Raw genomic sequence first — 15000 nt, forward strand, 5'->3', positions numbered from 1 at the left:
GTTTTTAATAATACTATTTATAGCATATTAAAAGTTGTACTATTTTTGGAAACTGCTGAGTCACATGAAGGAAGTTTCTGGAATATTACAGACTGAAGATAATTCTAGAAAAGTCTGGCATTAAGTGACAGATTCAGTAAAAATAATTCGATCCTTGTAACAGAGCTCCAGTGAACAATTGTCAAGCTTGCATGGTATGCGTTTCCCTGTAACAAGGAGATATTTCGTCTTCGCAGTGTTTACAAGTAACCATTTCGCAAATTTCATCTTTCTCTTAAGGTAATCATGTGGAACTTATGGGTAGACAACATGAACACAACCAAAAATGTTAGAAATGAAGATGACATCCTCCAAAAAATATGCCTAGTAATGAATAGTTGCTCTGTTTGATCATATTGATAACTGTTTGGACTGGTTAACCAACAGTGATCAAAGCAAAGTCTGTAAAAACTGTTTCGAATGAAAAATAATAGCCTTTAAAACACTAATATTTGATCAGCAAAGCAATTCAGTTTGCTTGAAAATCAAACTTGAACATTTTTCTCTTTGCAGCACCATGGAATGCGACTTTATTATTATAGAATTATGACGGATAAAGTAGTATATATTGAAGACATGTAGAAAAAAAGTTTGAGGCATTAAATTTGAACATATAAGCTCCTAAATCTTAAAAACACGCAGACAGTAGACTACAAACTTCTGTTTATCAAACTGCTATCTATCAAACTTTACCAATAACACCCTCACAGCTGCAAGATTAATTAACATAATTTTCCCTTCAACATCACCAAGAAGGCATTTTAATGTAGCATGGGATTTGTATGTGTTGTAAGTCTCACTGTGTTTCTGAAGAGCACTAGGAATATGTATTTCTACATGTAGTTCTGTAGCATCAGTGATCACAATTTTGTTTAGATACTTTTCTAAGAACTCTTCTGGTGAATCTTTCAAACTTACTGGTATGTCCTTGTGGGGCCATATCTTAAGTCTTGCAATTGTTACATACAGATATTTTATCCGAGTAAGGAATATGTCTACTACTGTGCTAACTGTGAAACAAAACCTTTCTTCAGTAGTTAACTAGGCCATTCTCAGTTTCATTTGAAAAAGAAGGAATTCATCCTCCACTAACAGAGTAAGAGTTGTGTTGTCCTGGTCATCATCCTCACCAATGTCATCTTGATCATAAGTACCACTATCAAATATTTTCTCTGTGTCAATGACACTAGATTCCTAGTAAATCAGCATTTTTCTATCTTGGTTAGGCAACATAAACTGCAAAGTGCTCACAAATTTGCCGTTACTGTTAAATCAAGTTAAATATTTAAACAACTCCTTATGTGAAATAAGGCAAGAATTACGGAAAATTTCTGTGTAAAACAGAAAATTCTTGGTAGGTCATCCAATTTGTAACAGATATCATCCTCCTGCGTTTGTGTCTTTAGTATATAAGTTTTACGCCAGTCCCGGGCAAGACCAAAGTGTTGCCCTCTCCTTCAGATACTGTATCCGTGTCTTCTTCTTCTTTGGCTCCACTTTGATCAAGCTTTTCTAAAGCAGACCTCTTTACTGGTTGGACCTACTTCTGTTTCCCTTTATTCCTGAAAAAAATCTAAGGAACTGAATCAGTTTTTTTACAGGAGTGGGGATTAATAAATCATCTAAAGTACTGTAAAGTGTATGCTACAGATTTTGGTATGGCAATTTACATTGGAATAATTATGGTACTGGATCTCTTTTCTTTTTTGTGATTCTTTCTACAATCTGTTGCTGGTTGGTCTGGATTGGTGGTGTTTGGAGTCATATATTACCTTGGGTTTGTTTTGTGGTGTCTGGTTACAGGGTTGGGTGAAGTCATGTGTCCTCTGTGGCTTTATGGTCTTGGGTGTGTGTGTAGACAATAGTAATATCAATATGATATCAATTATAACAACCCAAACATGTGAGGTTTTTAAAAATTTCAACAAAGAACCTTGAGCACATGCCATATTATAATATCATGTTAAAGTACGAACCAGTATATATTTTTCTCGGCTTTCCTCTCGGTCTGTTGGAAATAAAACTAATATAATTCCGAAAAACTTGTATTTAATTCCATTCAAAAAGGTACGATTACAACCTGACATTTGAACCACACAAGGGCCCAAAATTAACCAGACATGTTCATTCCTAGCTATTAACTTAGAAGTAAATTTAATTTAGTATAATATTACTAACATCTTCAAAGTAGCATTTTGCCATTTTTAATTATTTTGTACATGTATCATTATTTGAAAAGACTGTTGTAAGTTGCTGTTTTTTATGTAGTCTCAAAGTTGGGTTGCTTTTCACAGATCATTACCTCTGTGTGTGTTGAGCACAAGGATACCCAAGTCAGAGAGGTTCAATTAGGGAGAGACAGAAAAAGAAAGTTAAACCGGTAAGATGGGCAGCCTTTAAAATTAGTCTAAAATGTTTATTTCCTGGCTTTGAATTTTTAAATAGTTTTGACTTTGTGCAAGATTTGCTTGGTCCCTGAGAAAACAACAACAACAACAACATGTCTGATATCCAAAGAATGGCAGATTTTGACATAGTTGACAACAGTTGTTACCGGACAGGGCTTTTTAACCGAGTAGGCCCTTTAATATGTCGGCTGATAGTTTATAAAGAAACTGTTTGGGGCTGCGTCAGTGGGGGTAACGAAATAATTTGAATATATCAACAAAGTTTAAATGGTAAATTGGCCACTGCTCCGACGAAGGGCTAACGCTCTAAACGTCAGGTTTTATAATCATAACAGTGGCCAATTTACCATTTCAACTTTGTTGATATATTCAAATATGTCACCTAGTGATTCTTAAGCCATGGTAAGATTATGGAGGGGGCTGCAATTTTATGAGGACAGTTTGTGTATTACTGTTGGAAAATTTCATTTACAGTATTGGCTGTTAATTAAAATTACAAACAAGTGTAAGTTTTATTTTAAAAATCTATATATTGTTTGAAGTGGCTCTCAATAGGTTTGTTTCTATACATGTGGAAATTGGTATTAAAATATTAAGATCCATTTATATCTTTGACTTTAAGGATTTAGAGAAGAGAAATACTACAATTCCCATGAATATACAGCACATTTACATGCTTGACGTGAAGACCTTGTACATGTGTGTGCATGGCGTTGTACTGTAATTCTCTTTCATGTTGACATTGTCTAATGTGTTTTTTCTCTTACCCACTCATTGGTTTATTTTTCATCTTGTATTCAGATGTCCCTTAAAAGCTACAAAATTCTTTGTAATGGATAATATTTCTCAGCTTGCCCTCAAGTCACAAACAGTTTGTGGTGCCATACATTTCATTTTGTTCCTGATCTCCTGGCCAACAATAATTGTTTTGCTGGAGAAGTATCTTGATAAGGATAGATTAACTTTCAATTGTGACCCTAAGCCCAGTGAAGTGGTTAAACAACAGTGCTATGAGGATTACACCTCCACAGTCAGCCCACTGTTGGTGCCCCTGAATTTTGCTTACATAACCTGTGCGATCCTTGGCTTTTTCTGGTTGACGTTCATTCTGTATAGTGTCTGGGCCTGGAAGCAAATCAAGAAGGAGCAAAACAGTGAAAGGAAGGAAAGTCTGGGAAAAAGGTTCACATGGATATTTCTTGTCCATGTGTTCATTCAACTTGTTGTTCTCAGTGTTATAATGGGGCTATTCAGCCACTTCCAGCCTATTGGTTTTCCAAAAGTGTACACATGTTCTCGGAGAAACAGCACAAAGATCCCAAAAAACCAACTGAAGAATATAACCTGCCATGATATGTATCGTAGGCAAAAATCTAAGCTGAACATTGGCATTATTGCAATCATGACAATTTCTATTATCCTTTGTGTGATTGCAATTACTCACCTGTTGTGCACAAGGAAAAATTTTCTGGAGCAGTTGCTTGGAGATCCGGAAGGTGACAATACTAAAGCATTTTGTGATTTACAAGATATCCTGGTTAAATAAATCTAACAATTAGTCTAACAAAAACAAATGGAAAAATTTAAGGATGAATTTCTGCAAACGAAAAGAAAGCTGTTGTATGGTTTAATCATGGTAGAAATAAGGAGTTAATTTTTTTTTCCTTTTTTTTCTTTTTAAGACACCCCAGCGAGGAATGAAGGTTCCACCAGAGGCTCAGCAGGAGATGATATCTGGTTACCTGCTGAAGGTATGTTTTTCTTCAAATAACAATTTCTTTAATCCTTGATATTTAAGCTATCCTTTCCCCAGGACTGACAGGTCAGCTGTATAAGAGTTCTTTAAAATGTTTGTCTCTTTGTAACTCCATTCTGTCAGTGTTTCGAGCACTGAGAAGCAGTCTACTCTTGGTCCATGCAGTTCACATGGATTTTTCTTTCACTCACAATGTCTACATGCGCTTCGTTCAGCTCAGTCTCAAGAAATTAAAGCTTGGTTATTTAAATTAAAGAAAAGATTGCTAATAATTCATTGTCTCCTTAGCAGGAGTTTTGCATGTTTTTCTAGCGATTCTTAACTCTCAAAGCTCAAAGATAGTTCTTGCTGCTTATGAAACTCAGAGAATTTTTCAATTTTACTTGGAATGTTCTCTTAAAAGATTTTTGTTTGTGTCTTTCTTTTAAAGACACTCTGGAGAATAACCAAGGCTCCATTGAGAGAGGAGAGGATTTTGAGATGTTACCTGCTGAAGGTATAGTTTTTTTAAATAACGTTTTCTTCATTCTTTGTTATTTATCTTCTCCTTCCCTAAGACTGACAGTCAAGCTTTAATGAAATTCTAATATTTATCTCTATGTAACTTCTTACCGTCCGCATTTCGAACATAAGCCCTCTACACTTGCTTCATATTAATCACGCGTCAGGGTGTCAAATTCTTTCAGCTCAGGCTCAAGAAAGCTTCCTTAATTAGCTATGAACGAATGTGTTCTTAACGTCTTGCATGTTTTTAAGGAGATTGTAAGTTCTCCCAAAGAGTCTAAACAGCTCTTGCTGCGGATAACAGCCTCCTAAATGATTTCTGAATACAGAATTGACCCTGAATTGACAATTTTCAGTCGCAAGGACTACCATCTGGATCTTTGGGCGAAACACATCAGTGACACTGATGAAATGTTGACAATATTGGCTATGGTGGAGCTGGTAATAAAAACATTCTACAGAAAGATCTAAGTTGTTGGCCATGCCCCGCCCTTCTTCGCAAGGATGAACAATGCCTAAAATACTGGAAAAAAAATTCAGGCTTTTTCGTACCAGCCTGAATTTTTTTCGGGCCTCATTTTTACTGCGTTTATTACTGCGGATATTGCTTTCATATTCATAGTAATTCCTGTAGCCAGATACCTCTATAAGACAGACTCCATTCTGATGGTGCAAAAACCACTACGATGCGGCCATTTTTCCATTATTAGGCAGACACCTGGAGTTGGCTTCCACTTTTTTTCGTTTTGTAGAGAACTGAACGAAAAAATTTTTCCTTTTGAAATATGGCTTAAAAACGATTAATACAACAATATTTAAAATTCTTGCAAAACTCCAGATTTACCATTGACCTTCAGAATCTGTCAATGCTGGAGATATAAAATTTTACCAAGCCGATTTCTTTTTTGTCCACAGACTCGTCTGCAATGAAATTATTGGAATGGTGCCAGAATCAGTTGAGGGCGTTTTACAAAACCATATGTCAAGTGAAAATAACACCATGGGACCCAGACAACACGGTACACATTAATGACATATACATACAGTTGACGTTATTACAAGATCACAGAAAACCTGACGGGACGACGAAAAAAAGGGTGGGAGACATCACTGAAGTATTTGAAGGTGACGAACATCATCCCATCCGTAGACGAATTCTAGTGTATGGAAGACCTGGAATAGGAAAGTCTACTTTCAGTCAAAAATTAGCTGTAGATTGGGCAGATGGCAAAAAGGAGATCCTCAGAAAGTTTTCTCTTTTACTGTTAATCAAGTTGCGAGATGTTTGTGATATTCCGGACCTCTGTACTATGTTGAAAACCGCTGAACTGTTGTCTGCTGATGACCCGATGGCAGTCAATAACTTGTATGAATATGTTCGTCAGAACCAGGAGAAAGTGCTGCTTATATTGGACGGATATGACGAGTACAGCGGTGGAAAGTCATCTCCAGTTCACCAGATTTGGAGAGGCAGTCAGCTGAGAGACTGTTGTGTAATGATCATAACGCGGCCAGTGAAAGAGGATGAGCTTAGAGTGCCAAGTCATGCTCAGTTTGAAATCAACGGGCTCGATAGCAGGGAACAAAAGAAACAGTTTGCAAGAAAGATTCTTGCTGATGAGGAGGACGTGGAAGGGTTACTTAACTACCTGGAGAAGCAGAACCTCGAAAAGATGGCAGAAATACCGCTTTTGTTGTTGATGTTGTGTCTTCTCTGGAAAGAGAAAAAGCATCAGTTACCCACGTCTCGTGCGCACATTTACGTACAATTTATTCAGACTCTCTTGGATCACATGGCTACAAAAGATGCAGACAACGTCGCAACACGTAAAAGCATAGATGAATATCAAGAGGAACTTTACAAAATAGGAAAACTTGCATATGATGCTCTTTTGGAGGACCGTCTTCATTTTGACTTCAGCAAATGTGGGCATAGTGATCTCTTCGAGAAGCTAATAGATGTGGGTTTTTTCCAAGTTTCCAAACGTTCCGCTTTGAACCGTGAGGAGATCGTTTATTTTCTTCATAAGTCTGTCCAGGAGTTTCTCGCCGCCAGGTTCGTTGTCGAAGAACTGACCGTGAAGAAGAATGGAACTGTCACCTGCCTGTCAGGAATGGATACGTTTGAGAAATCAAGGAAGATGGATGAAGTGCTAGAATTCGCATGTGAGTTGTCATTAAAAGCTGCCGGGATTCTTTTTGATCATCTACATGACGTTGGAGAGAAAGAAGGTCTCACAAATTACCAGTTCACTGAGACACCTTCTGAAGATGATTTGTCTGACGAACAACAACAGTTTATTCTACTCTGTGTCGATTGTTTGTTTTTGTGTCCAGCCTCAGACAGAACAGCCGTGTATTCTGCATTTCTCTCATGTGTTAACCATGTTGTGATACTTACGGAAAAAAACACGTCTACTGCTGCTGTAGAACACTTCTTCAAATCTGTCAGCAGTTTCCCAAACTATTTATTTTTTGTACATCAGTGGCCGTTTGAACTTTTTCGCGATGATGTTCTATCAATAATGTTAGACTTGAACGCGGTTGTTTTAACGTATTCTGGAGAAAGTAAAGATGTACAGAAGTACGCAGATATACTCGGTGGGAACTCTTTCCTCAAAAAATCCGGGGGGAGAAACTTTGTCTATCTAATTGACATAACAGATGAGGTTTTCATTCTGAATTGTTTCCTGAACTGATATCAGCGCCGGTTTGCTCTTCTCAGCCACCTGTGGATAATTTAGTAAATAACGAAAACAACAACATTGATGTACCTTTGACTGAGAACCACTGTTTGTCACTGGTGAGAGAGGTTGACATTTCGGTTGACACAGTTAAGGAAGCTGTTCTGTTGAAGAACGTGTTGCCTTTAGTAACAGCTCCTCGAAAAATTATAATTAGAATAAGGAGACGATCGGAGGAGGAGGAGGAGGAGGAGGAGGAGGAAGCCTTTCAATTGATTGAGAGCGCGATTAACGGAATTAATTTTACTGACAATCTCCACAGATTAAGAGTTTCCGACATCAATACGGCAGCAAAGTATAAAGCTTTTATCTCTGACTCACTGCAGCATTCTCCAAATTTGCGTGAGCTCGACCTGTTCTCCATCCCGTTACACAGTGGTGTGAGTCATTTGGCTGAGAGTCTTCATCACGTGCCACAGTTGACGGAATTAGTGTTGAGGAATGTCCAAATGGGAGAAAAGGAATGTGCGGCACTGGCTGCCTCATTAAAGTACTTAAACAAGTTAGAAGAACTGAATATACACGACAATGCCCTGGGTCACGGGATTATTGAACTGGCCAAGAACCTGAACAATGTACCCAATCTGACAAAGCTGGACCTGGAGAATACAAATATGGGTGAAGATGAAGCATCAGCACTGGCTGCCTCATTAAAGTACTTAAACAAGTTAAAAGAACTGAATATACGCAACAATGCCCTGGGTCACGGGATTATTGAACTGGCCAAGAACCTGAACAATGTACCCAATCTGACAAAGCTGGACCTGGAGAATACAAATATGGGTGAAGATGAAGCATCAGCACTGGCCCATGCTCTAAAGTATGTACCAGTGCTACAATTTCTTCATCTATCTTCCAATCCACTTGGCCGCGGGGTCAGGGATCTGGTCCAACATCTCAGCAGTGTTCCTGAGCTGATGATCCTCTTCCTTGAAGATGTTCAGATGACAAGGACAGAATTTGAAGAGTTGTGTACAGCAGTAGATGAGAGAAACATTGAGGTGGACACCGATTACCATGTAAGTGCCATTTTGTTGTTTCACTCAGTTGTTATGCATCTAATTTTTGTTTAGATGCTCTTCAGCAGAGCACTTGATAATATTTCCAATAACTTGATTTGAACTCAATTAATCAGATTATTTTTAGTGAGAAAGAATACAGTCTTCAGGAACAGTCACTGTTTTCAGAATTTTCTTTTTCTATTTTGCGACGTTAGGAGCCGATGTTGTAGATGGAGACCGTAACAAACCCACGTTAAGTACTTTTATGGCTCATGCGTAGCTTGTTCAAAGATGATTTGAAGAAAAAGATTACGAAGATTAAATTTAGGGACTTCCAAATGACATGATATTTCCTGATTACACAATAATTAAAAACTTTGGGAGTTCATTCGATTGACCTTTGCTTTGCTTGTGTAGTTACGCCTTACTTGAGAGAGAAAAAAATAGACGAGTTGTGAGAATATTTGTCTGACCAAACTCCTCGGATCAATTTTGAATTTTGAAATTGTTCGGCTTCTGTTATTATTGTGGGATGCTGTTATTTGGGTTTGATTATTTAACGAGAAAGGATTGTTCAACCCATACGTGCTTTGAATTCGATGAAGTTGTTCCCTACATTCTATGCGGGCATTTATTCGCTTTTGCTATCAGGGAGCGTGAACCCCAATAAATATAAATGAGCGAAGAAAAGGGATTTTTTCCTTTTTTAAAATCCGAATTGGTTTTTTTAAGTGAAAGTCGCGTTGATTCTCTTGTCCTATCTTCACGTCTTAAAGGTTTGTGCCGATGATAGGAAATAATTCAACAAAAGTTGAAGGTGTAATAATTGTCTTCTTTAACGAAACTGGCACGGTGTTATAGTTTACTGGGACTTGAATGGTTTCCTTATACTCATTTATCAGTTGGATTCTTTTCTTCTTTGGATTATTTGCTCGTGTTGAGTAACTCTGTCAGTTGCTCGTAGAGCCTCCTGGTCTCCTAGGTCTCCATGATAACACTATTTTGTTTTGAAAAATCAAAGACAAACATTGCAAATAATGAATTTTTCTTGAGTGAATCTCGTAAGTCTCTGTCTCAACTTGGTCTTGCAATCGTCCATTAAATAATCCTGAGCAATGATATTTTTTAACCTCAGTTTGGCAGACAGTAAAACGGATTCTGTGTGCACCTCACGCTGCTTTCCATGTTTCCGTTACATCGTTGCTTGTTTGGATATGGTTTGCGGAAAAGTATTTTCGAAACTGAATGAAGAAAGAAACAAATTTAGCTTTCAAGACTTGAATACTACATATTTTCTGTCAGTAGTGTCCAGTATAGTACATGAAGTTGTCCTAATGGAACGAGGCTTGGTGATATTTTTTTGATAAACTTTGTGAGTTCATTTGATTGGCTTTTCTTTTTGAGGTAATATTGAAAGAGAAATCTTCTGTAGTTACGCCTTACATAGGGAAACAAGGAAAGAGGAATTGTGAGAATTTTTCACTGACAAAATTTATTTGGGTAATCAGGAGTTTAATTTTTGAAATTTTTAGGCTTGTGTTGTTTTTGTGGGAAGTGTTTATTTGGGTTTTTATTTGAGAACCCCGCTAATAAACAACTAAACAGCAAAACAAATCATTTTAAAAGGCGCTATCCGCGACACGCGACCATTAGTCAAACTCGGCACTGTGTTATTATTTACTCGCTCTTGAATGGTTTCCTTATTCTTATTTATCAGTTGGATTCTTTTCTTTTTTGGCTACTCTGCTCGTGTTGTGTAACTCTGTCAGAAATCGGGGCCTATCGGTCTCTCTCGCGTCGTATAAGCTCACTTTTGAAGAAAAATTAAAGAACAACATTGTTGATAATGAATTTGTTAAACTTGCTATCGTATGTTTGTTTCTGCTTGGTCTCCCGTAAATCATAACAAAATAAGTTTTAAACTTCAATTTACCACACACCGTGGAGTTGATTCTGTGTACACTTTACGCTACTTCCCATGTTTCTGTGACATCGCTGAACGTAAACAACTTTTTGATGTGAAACTCTTATTACGATCACTAGAATAAAACATCTGCCTACCTTATTCGCTGCTCGTCTAGCCTTTCCTGTAGAGTGGGCGTTTTTTGTTTGCTTCGAGGAATACGGAAATGCTGCATTATCCTTCTTATATAAAAAAAAAAAACAGACAATTAACTTGTGTGGCATGAAATGATAGGTTAGGAGGCGTTAGTTGAGCGGAGCACAAGTGTGAACCTTGAAGTTTTTTTTGATTTGTTTTTTATCATTATTATTTACTAGGTGTCTCGCATTTGGTTCAAACATGGAGTTTTGTCAGAATGTTACGGTTTCAGAGAAAGGAATACTCTATGCTTCTAGTAAAGCAGAGAAAAACATTACAACGACAACCTCGGATTATCAAAAAGGAATATCTAGAGTTGTCTAACTTTCAGTCGTGTAACAGTGTATTGAACTTGTAATAGACCTCATCAGCTTGGGAAATATGTAGAATTTACTTCTGCACTCCTTCTCTCTAGAAGGATATAGAGTCAAACTGAAACAGACAAATTACAATCGTTTGTAGGCACTCTGCCGTAATGTCCCTGAGCTACTTCAAACAGCAAATATCTTTTAATTTTACTTACAATTCTGTATTCCTTTCCCGATGTAAACCTTGTATTCGTGTTACGATTCTTGCTCTGTTCGTACCTAGGGACTATGAACGAAATAGCGTACCCTCTGAACTTTGGAAGCGCGTGTTTAATTTTATAGATATATGCTCCTAGGGATGTAACGTAAGTAGACAGGGATTAAAATAATTTCGTGCAAAACAAACAGTTTTGCTAGTGTAGAAATGCTGTGGAGTAAAACCCGTCGCGTGTAAGTGTGAAAGGTTAAAAAATTATTAAACTTTTCATTTCCCCTCGGGTAAATAATGATAGCCAATACTTTGTATGCGGATTTATATCAATTTGAGAAGATATTAGACAGTTTTCTTTCCTTTTAAAAAATATAGTATTTAATTTAATCATCTGTTTGTCTGTCAAGTATCGCCTTAATTTAATTGCCAGGGACCATTGCTGTTTGTTATTTATATCTAAGAACATTTTCCCTGTTGTGAAATAGTGTCAGTCGCTTGTAGCTATTTGAATTCAAAAGTGAATATTCTCTTTCACTGCTCGCTTTTTGGACAAATATATTTGAATGCGTCAAGTAATTAGCTTGTGTGTGAAAAAGTAAGTTGAGTGTTACACATAGTTAATGAAACAGGTGTTTTGAAAATTTATCTTGCCTGAAAATGCAAGTTGAGTGTTACACATTATTGGTGCTGTAGTTGATATTGTTGCCCTTTATTCTTGTGATAGGAGGAGGAATATGCAGGGGAGAGGTACATCCACCGACTTCGTACAAAAGCTGAGCTTAAAGAAAAAGGAATAAGATTCAGAAACGAGCCAGATGATGATGATGAGGATGATGACGAGAACTAGGACAAAGATCACAGGCGGCCCAGGCTCTGTCACGTGGATTATTGTAGAGGTTGTATAGTGGTTTAGTTGGACTTGCTTTTGAGCTCCGTAAATATAAAGTTGTTTGAAATAATGAAAGAAATAAAGTCTTACCTTCGCACAGAGTAGTCTGTGCTGTTCTTTTCGCGATTTCAGGCCGTTTTGCTGTGTTTCAGCTCAACGTCCTAGCACCACCAAGTAAAAGGGAAGGAAGGAAACTTCTGTCCCACACACTCTCGCCAAAATCGCTCGAAAAACACACTTAAATACTTCCCCTTGAATCGAAACTTGGCTTGCTGTTTTGCTAAACATTGGCCACAGTTGAAAATAGCCGTTTAGCAAAATATTCACTCCACTTGTGGGCTGGTATTTATTTCTGACCGAATCATTCATATCGTAGGGATATCCGTTGGGCCTAATTTTGCTAGTGGCCAGGCTGACCGCGTCGTAACGAACTTTTGACTGCACAGGTTGTGATGGACGCACATTCTAACGGCGTTGAAATGGCGGTCAATTTAAGATTTTCGCTGGGCCTGTTGCTAGACAACCCAACTTTTATGGGATTTGTTTTGATGAACTTCAAGGGCAACCATTTGGCTTTCGTGCTGCCAAGTTAATGTTCTTTTTTATGCTTTTACCACTGAACTGCGGGAGACTCCTGTGACTGGTGGACTATTTAGCCACTGGCTCTGAGGGAAGGGGAAGTACATGCACTTAATAATTTGTTTGTGCAAAGAAGATCCAAACTCTTCCCTTTTATTTACCACGTTGTACCAAAAAGGCATGCAGCCCTTTGATTATATCCTTCCGGAAAACTGCTACCACTTTTGTATTTCTACCAATCAGTAAAACTCTATACCCTTAATAATCTCCCATTGATGACACAGGAAAAACAGGCGGGGTGTTTTAGTGAAACACAGACCACCTTTTATATCTCACTCCCGTCCTGAGTAGGATCTCGTTATATGATAATTACTTACTCATTGCATTAATTCAGTCTCTAAATCATTTTCTTTATACCTCAAGTATGTTTAGATAAAAGCATATATGAATGTCAAGAGGAACTTTCCAAAATAGGAAAACATGCATATAACGCGCTTTTGGAAGATCGCCTTCATTTTAACTTCAGCAAATTTAGAAATGGTGATCTGTTCGAGAAGCTAATACATATCGGTTTTTTCCAAGTTTCCAAACTTTCCGCTATGAACCCTGAGAAGATCGTTTATATTCTTTATAAGTCCGTCCATGAGTTTCTCAGCGCCCGGTTCATCGTTTAAGAACTGACGATTAAGAAGAATGGAACTGAAAACCTGCCTGTCAGGAATGGATACGTTTGAAAAATTAAGGAAGATGGCTGAAGTTCTAAAATTCGTTTCTGAGTTGTCATCAGAAGCTGCCGGGATTGTTTTTCATCATCTACAGTATCTCGGAGAGAAAGAAGGTCTCACAAATTACAAGTTCACCAAGACGCCTTCTCGCTATGATTTGTCTGATGAACAACACGCGTTTATTCTATTCTGTGTGGATTGTTTGTTTTGGTGTCCAGCCGTGCATTCTGCAATTCTTTCATGTGTTCACCATGTTGTAATACTTGGGAAGGGACACTCTTCTGCTTCTGTCGCAGAAAACTTCTTAAAATCCATCAGAAGTTTTCCAAACTATTTATTTTTTAAAAATTTTTAGCTGCTAATGATAACTTTCTCTCCATAATTTCTTTGAACGCGATCGTTTCAACTTCCTCTGGAGAAAATAAATATGTAGAAAAGTATGCCGATTTACTCCATGCAAACTTTTTTCTCAAAAATTGCGAGGGGAGAAACTTTCTCTGTCTAATTGACATAACAGATGAGGTTTTCCATTCTAAATTGCTTCCTGAACTGATGTCAGCGCCGGTTTGCTCTTCTCAGCCACCTGTGGATATTTTGGCAAATAATGAAAACAACAACATTGCACTGCCTTTGACTGAGAACCATGGTTTGTCACTGGTGAGAAGGGTTCACATTTGTGTTTACACAGTTGAGGATGTTGTTCTGTTGAAGAACGTGTTGCCTTTATTAACAGCTCGTCGTAGTTTCCAGTATAGTAGATGAATTTGTCCCCATGGGCGAGGCTCCTTGATATTTCTTGATCACACAATAATTGACAACTTTGGGAGTTCATTCGATTGGCCTTTGTTTTTTTGACGAAATCTTGAAAGAAAAATCTTACGTAGCTACGCTTTACTCGAAAGAGAAAAAAAAGATGTGTTGCGAGAATTTTTCTCTGACTAACCTTCTTGACACAATTTTACTTTTTGGCATGTTTGAATTCTTTTATTCGTGTTTGGATATTTGACGAGAATGTAAATTGCTTTGGATTTGATGGAATTGTTTCCTACAGTCTGTACCAGCATTTATTCGCTTTTGTTAACAGGAAGTGTCAATCCAAGAAAGTAGAAAGAACCAAACAAAGAGCATTGTGTCCTTGTGTAAAATCCAAATGCGGCCATTTCATCGTGTATTTTGCAAAGTTCTAACCGTATAGGTGAAACGAAAAATTTAGCATGCATGCATCCGTTAGTTTTGTATGAAAAGATGAACTTCACACCCCTAAACCTTTTAAGTGTGTTGAACCAAAATATATCGGTAAACCCTCACTAACATAGAAAAACCACAACATATTTCAGGAGGATAATAGGGCAAAAAGAGATGAGAGCGTGAAGTAATTGGAAAAGAAGACAGGCGTGCGCGAAAGTCGTTGGGAAATTTTTTTCTTTTTTTGGGGGGGGAGGTGAGTGTGTGAGGAACTTTAAACTAGTAAAACTTCGGGGAAAAAAGGAAAAAGAAATCGGGAAAAAGCCGTTTGAGATGGGTCACCCCGACAAGCGCTTTGGCTTGTTGTTCCCATTCTGATATCCAAATTAGAGCAAAATTGCCACGTCCTAACAAAATAAAGCGCCCCCACCGCATTTCTCAGCGCATAAATTATTCAAGCGAGTCGAGGGAAGATGCAATTTGAGACGTAGTTTCCATTAACATCTTTTTCATCTAAAAGTCCTTGAGAAGATGTGATAATATGCAGCCA

General features: G+C 37.7%; 1 pseudogene across 1 annotated transcript; it reads left to right on the forward strand.

Moving 5' to 3' along the window:
- Window positions 1-2333: 2333 nt before the first annotated feature.
- On the forward strand, window positions 2334-12058 carry LOC111344664 (NLR family CARD domain-containing protein 4-like; annotated as a pseudogene). Its single transcript, XR_015998692.1, has 6 exons — window positions 2334-2419; window positions 3249-3943; window positions 4130-4198; window positions 4634-4699; window positions 5623-8470; window positions 11797-12058. The product of XR_015998692.1 is annotated as an NLR family CARD domain-containing protein 4-like (transcript).
- Window positions 12059-15000: the final 2942 nt, after the last annotated feature.

The sequence above is a fragment of the Stylophora pistillata genome, chromosome 3 (assembly GCF_964205215.1).
Source record: "Stylophora pistillata chromosome 3, jaStyPist1.2, whole genome shotgun sequence".
NCBI lineage: Eukaryota > Metazoa > Cnidaria > Anthozoa > Scleractinia > Pocilloporidae > Stylophora > Stylophora pistillata.